The sequence below is a fragment of the Poecilia reticulata genome, linkage group LG4 (assembly GCF_000633615.1).
Source record: "Poecilia reticulata strain Guanapo linkage group LG4, Guppy_female_1.0+MT, whole genome shotgun sequence".
In the NCBI taxonomy this organism is placed as follows: domain Eukaryota; kingdom Metazoa; phylum Chordata; class Actinopteri; order Cyprinodontiformes; family Poeciliidae; genus Poecilia; species Poecilia reticulata.
The window spans coordinates 28,193,384-28,199,383 of NC_024334.1; the positions used below are offsets into that span (position 1 = coordinate 28,193,384).

At 37.7% G+C, this 6,000-nt stretch overlaps 1 protein-coding gene across 1 annotated transcript in view; it reads right to left on the bottom strand.

Annotated features, from left to right (window-relative positions):
- The window catches only part of fbn2b (fibrillin 2b), an 82,454-nt gene extending 77,323 nt beyond the window's left edge, over positions 1-5,131 (bottom strand). The window contains exon 1 of the mRNA XM_008407965.2: positions 5,043-5,131. The gene's annotated coding sequence lies outside the window, so the exon portion shown is untranslated. The remainder of the gene's footprint in view (positions 1-5,042) is intronic.
- Between the last annotated feature and the right edge of the window lie 869 nt (positions 5,132-6,000).

The window sequence follows — 6,000 nt, forward strand, 5'->3', positions numbered from 1 at the left end:
AAAAAAAGTCTAAAAGTGAATTATTTGAACACCAGATCAGAGGTAATGTTTGGCATAAACTAGAGGAAAAAAACTGACTATAAAGTATGATGGTTTGGGGATGCTTTACTTCAACACGACCTGACCGGCTTACCATCGTACAATCCACTATGAATTTGAGTGCTTGAGAAAAATAAGAAACATCTGTTATATAAATTTTTTAAAAGAGCAGATCTTGACCCAACACATACCAGTAAATCCACTACAGACTGGATCCAAGAAATGGAAAATTCAGGGCCAAGTCAAAGGTCAAATCTTGATCTCATTGTGATGTTGTGGAGTGACTTGAACTGAGCTGAACATGGCAGAGACCCCTCAAATATCTCACAGCTGAAAGTGAGGAGTTTGTCAAGTCTATCTCAGGTTAATCCTGAGACTGGCAGCTGACTATAAGAAGCATCTCATTGATCTTACATCAGCCAAAGTGATCAGCACCAGCTAGAAGACATCAGTTTTATAATATCTTGGTTACTGAGTAAAACAATGTTCACTTTTAAATCACTTTCTTTTCAAGAGATAAGTAAAATATAATATAAGAACTGGACACATGAACATTTCTTAATAAATAAATGAATGTCCACATTTTTTTTTTGCATGACTGCATTTTGATTGATCATTAATCAACACTTCAGAGGCTAATAAAAATCAGAGTTTTATTTACTTAGACATCAGTAAAGAGCTTACTAAAATCCAGGTTATTTCATAAGCTTACATGACTTTTTGTTGGTTTCCGTGTCTATTTCCAGTGGTCTAAATGAGTGAATTTTTTTTTTTTTTTAATTTTATTTTTTTTATTATGTTGTGTTTTAATGTACAGCACTTTGTATCAGCTGTGGTTGTTTTAAAGTGCTTTATAAATAAAGTTGGTTTGGTTTGGTTTGGTTTGGTTTGAATGGCATCTCATCCAGGCTAGACATCAATGATTAAAATAATAATAGAAGTTATAAAATTTTTGTCTAAGTGAACACACTGGAAGAGGAAAGGGGCGAAATGGCAACATAGAGTATAAATTGAGAAATTGTTTCTCCGATGGGAGAACAAAACCAGTCAAAGTTCAAAGCTCAAATCAAAACAAAAGTTTTGATTTGAGCTGAATTCTGGGAAAATATCTAGTCTACATATGTCAACTTGTCCTATTTCCTAGGATTAAATAAAAATAAATACTGGCCAAAGACAAAGTAGTCATGGAACAGATGTTCTTGGATGTCTTGCTGAGAAAGAGCCATTCATGTTCTCCCAAATAACAAGCATGTTTTTGAACTGTGGGGAAAAACCAGCAAACCAGAAGAAAAGCCACAATTGTAACAGAAGAATCTGTCAATTCTAACCAAAAAAAAAATCCTGTGGAACTGATATTTGAGCTCGAAGCATTCTTGCTATGAGACTAGAGGGCTAACCGCGACACCACCATGTTAATTCTCAGTTTTTATTGTTAAACACAAATAGCCGAGATATATATATAGCGCAAGAGAGCAGAACGGTAACCAACAGTAAAAAAGTAAAATAACTTTGTGGTGTGTTCCAGTTTGCGTTTCCCCTGAAACCAATACGATTTTTTGTTTTTCTTTGTTTTAATCTGTTTCAATAAAACAGCTTTAGGCTGCAAAAAGACAAAAAGTCATTTGGTTATAAAAACATATTAGGCAGTAAAAAACTCAGACAAAGAAACATTACTACTGCCTCCCGATTATTGATGACATCACGGTTTTAAAATCTGTAACAGTCTGAAGATAATGAAGAGTCCCTTATTCTAACCATATTAAGAGTATAAATGGATTTAAACTAGAATGTAGGCTGAAACAAATCTTCATTTATGGCCAGACAGAAATGATTGGGAGCAGGGGAATGTCTTAATAAGTATCACATTCTAGCAGTAAACCACTGGAGTCACTTCCTTCAGTCAAACCAGTAAATAATTCTCTACATCAGTTCTTCACCAGCTGCCATCATCCTTAATTTAAAATTACATCCCATTATTGCTGCTGTGCGGATCACTTTTTTATCAGAATTACAATTCAAGAGGTGCATGAAAGCATTCTAAAAATGGAAAACTTCAACGTAAGTTTCACTTAAGATTCCTAAATTGCATAACGACGGGTCCAGAGTTTGTATTTAGGAGAGTCTCCTCAAGTCCGCAGAGTGTTGGATCTCCTCTCTATCTGGAATAATGCATCGTTAGTCAATCAAGAATTGTTGGACTGCAAAGACTTGATTCCGACCTCCGTTAAACTACATGCATTTTGCTTGTTTCTATTTTTACATTTTATGGACTGCCATAAAATGTGTCCTTGCTAAACAGTCGATTCTGAGCACAGTTCAGTGTGCCCCATCTATTAAAGGACATTTGCCAAGTTGCTAAATCTGTCCAACAGACTTTTCTCTCTTAAAATGTACTTTTACAGTTAAAAATTTGGGCCCCAAATATCTTTAAAACAATAAAAAATGTATTCAAGTCATGCTATTCCCATTACCTCCTCAAAGTTTCGGTATAATCAGTCTATTAAGTTATTTATATTTTAAGGTTTACTAACTGAAAATTATGGAAAGCGGGGAGCTAAATGCAGAGCCAGAGAGATTAACTGGGGCGAAGATGATGAGCAATTTGTGGTAAAGTCAACAGATAAGATTATTTTTCTGTCCACCGACGTTTGTTTAGGATGAGGGTTTGCTTTAAAGTAACGCAACCACCTGAGTTTTTGTAGATAACTTTTTAACAAGAGCCATTAAATGGTTAAATTGATTCTATTGTATAATATTGTAATTGGGTTAATATGACTTTATTTGGATGAATCTAGCTGGAATCTAGTAAACTGGATGCATCTGAATGGAATATGAACCATACTGGATTTTACATGGACTTGAGCTGCTTCTCCTGTGTTAGGTAAATATATATATCAGTTGTCATCAGGCACTATATAAATAAAACCAACTTCATTTATCTTAATTTCTAACCAACAGCAATGAAAAGTATATTTGAGAACCCAATGTACTGAGTTACAATTAGAGTTTATGTGCTGCATAAAGCCTGAGTTTCTGGATGTATTTCTAGTCTATGTAACAAACCAACACATTGAAGAAAACAATGGAGTGGAGTGAAAATGCAGGGTTGGGTTTTAACCTTTTTCGCTTACATTTCTATTCAGTTCCCCTCTGTCAAGACCTCGAAGGACCACGTTTTGCTGTAATAACATCTGAGCATTTTCTTTCAGCTTTGAAAATCTACACCCTAATTCTTTTCAAATTAGCTCAAGTTCATTCAGACTAGCTTGAGATCAAATGCTTCAAAGTCTGGCTACAGATTCATATTTGGATTTAGGTCTAAACTTTGACTGGGCCACTCTAATGTATTCAGATGTTTTACTCTAAACCACTCCCTGATGCTCTGGCTGTGGGTTTAGAGAGTCATCGTCATGTTGGAAAGTGAACCTCTGCTACAGTCAAATATTTTTCAGACTTTCTTCCAGTATTAGAATTAGTTTTATCATTCCATCAACTAAACCCAAATTCTCTTTTCCAGCTAAATAAAAGCATCCCCATATCATGATGCCACCACCGCCATGTTTCATTGTGTTACTTGTTCAAATTGTTAGTTTTCTGTCACACACAATGTTTTCCCGGGTGTCAAAAAGAGCCATTTCGTTCTCATCTGGCTCAGATCTTTATTGACTATAAAAGCCTTATCACCATCTTTAGTCTATTCCATTATTTTTGATCCAAAGCTTCACAAACTGAAAACAGTTGAAATCAGGAAAGCAAATTGTTGGACTGGACCCAAACAAGCCTTTTATTTGTCCACTAAAGCCTGTAAACGTATTGTTTTACAACCCTAACTAAACTGCATTATGTCTTAAATTTTAACATCTTACATTAAAATGAAAGACATTATGGGTCCAGCTGCACTGGAAGCCATGAAGTTTTTTTTCCTCTTTCCTGCCTCGACATTCAACTGCAGTTTTAGCAGCACAATGTGGGCCCCTGATGATATACAACCTCAGCACATCCAAACTCCATCCCCCCCCAATCAGGAGCCTATACCACATATGTGGCTGGACTAAAGCACAGCGCCCAGATTTGCAAGGCATTTTATAGTAAAGCATGAAAAATTAGAAGTGCCCATAATTAGAATTCAGATTTCTGCAGTAATTCAATAATACTTAATAAATGTAAGTCGAAATCAAAACTTCGAGGTGGTCTGTGCTGCCTCTCCTAATGCTTCCTCTACAAGTGAAAGTTATCTCTAAATCCCCTCAAATCTGAGACAAATGCTTCAGCTTGCAGTCAGGACGTTATACGGAGGCGGGATCAGCGCCGAACAAAAGAAATGCATGATCAATGACCCGACTGAGGAGAACTACTGTCAAATTAAGGCAGGGAAAGGACCCGTCCTTAATGAGCATTGTTGCAGCAAAGCTATTTTCTCTGTGCATCTCCCAACATTTAATGTTGGATCAGTGGTTCGGCTGCATGAGATGCAGACAACCTCAAACAAAAAATCAGGGAGAGATAAACGAATCATCTGCTACACACACACACACAAAAAAACTTTTTTAGTCAGAAAAAGTTTCTGCTGCAGAAAGCTGACAGGAAATTATACAAAATAATCTGAGAATGCCAGCCGAACTCCATGAATGAAGAAAGGCGCAACATCCTCTCCAACTCAATAAAACACAAGATATTCCCACACAGAAGAAAATGTCTGAAAAAAATCCTTGAAAGATAGCCATGAAACTAAAAGCAAAAATGTGATATATATTTAAGCAGCAGAACTGTGAACGCGTTATCTACGCATTTTTAAAGCAAGCAATAAAAAAGTATAACTCGCGGGCGTCAAACATTAAACTTTCCGCAGCTTCTGCGCATCCTAATCTGGTTCTTTGGTCCTAATCTTGAAAGCAGTCGTGCGTGAGCGGATAATCGCCACAAAACAACGGGGTTCCTGAAACAAAGGTCTCAATCAAAGCCCTTTCACATTCAAATGGTAAGATTAATAAACAAACCAATACCTTGCAACAGTTCGGAGTGGCTCAGCGTCGAGGAGCCCGGCAATTTGAGACGGGATATGAGCCCCACAGTGGAATATTGAACTGTGGGGCTTGTGAGGGGAAAAGGCAAAAAAAAAAAAAAAAAAAAAAAAAGTGAAGGAATTGCCCGGTTTCTACGAGGGGAGGGGACACAGAGCGAGACAGAGGCAGAGGAGGGGGGTAGTAAAGGACTGCAGGACAAACCCACATTCCTCAAGACTCCTGGAGTTGTTATAACAAGGGGCCAAGCAGAGAAGCCCACTGTGGCTGACATGGCTTCACTATCATCTGGCTGGAGGGAAAGGGGAAAAAAACCCTCACCTTTAGGCGAAACGAGTGATGAGATAACATTGTGGTAATGTAAATAACCTTCAGGTCATATCAATTATCACTAAAGCATAGGAATTAAGGCTCAATTTTAGTGCATGGTTGATTTTGTTCAGTTGGTAGGAGTGTAAATCCTAATTGCACAGTTAAATGTGTTTTCTCTTGTTCAAACATTCCTCCTGTTTACTGCCTGGACCCTGCAGTGATTGGACTGACACGTCCTTGTGCTTTGTTACTCTACAGCTGATAGGAAGCTAGCATTGAGAAAGTGGCCATCTGGGTGGTATATGAGAGAAGACAGCTGGGCACATCTCAGGTCCTGCTGCAAGTCTAGAAGAGTGGAAAGCTCCAGATTAAAAATGACATCTCCTCTCATTGCTGGCTGTCCTCCCTTCCAGAACAGGGGCTGAATATTGTAGAACAGCTAGAACAAGCTGGAGCTTTGCAATGTGTCAGAAAGCTAACCTATCATGATAATGAAACATGGCATAACGTGAGCAGCAATATGGAGATGGTCAGAAGAAAGGTGAAATGTTAAAGAGACTTACTTTCCAACAGAACCATTGTTCCAAATATACAACCAGAGCTCCATTAGACTGGTTTGGGTCATGTG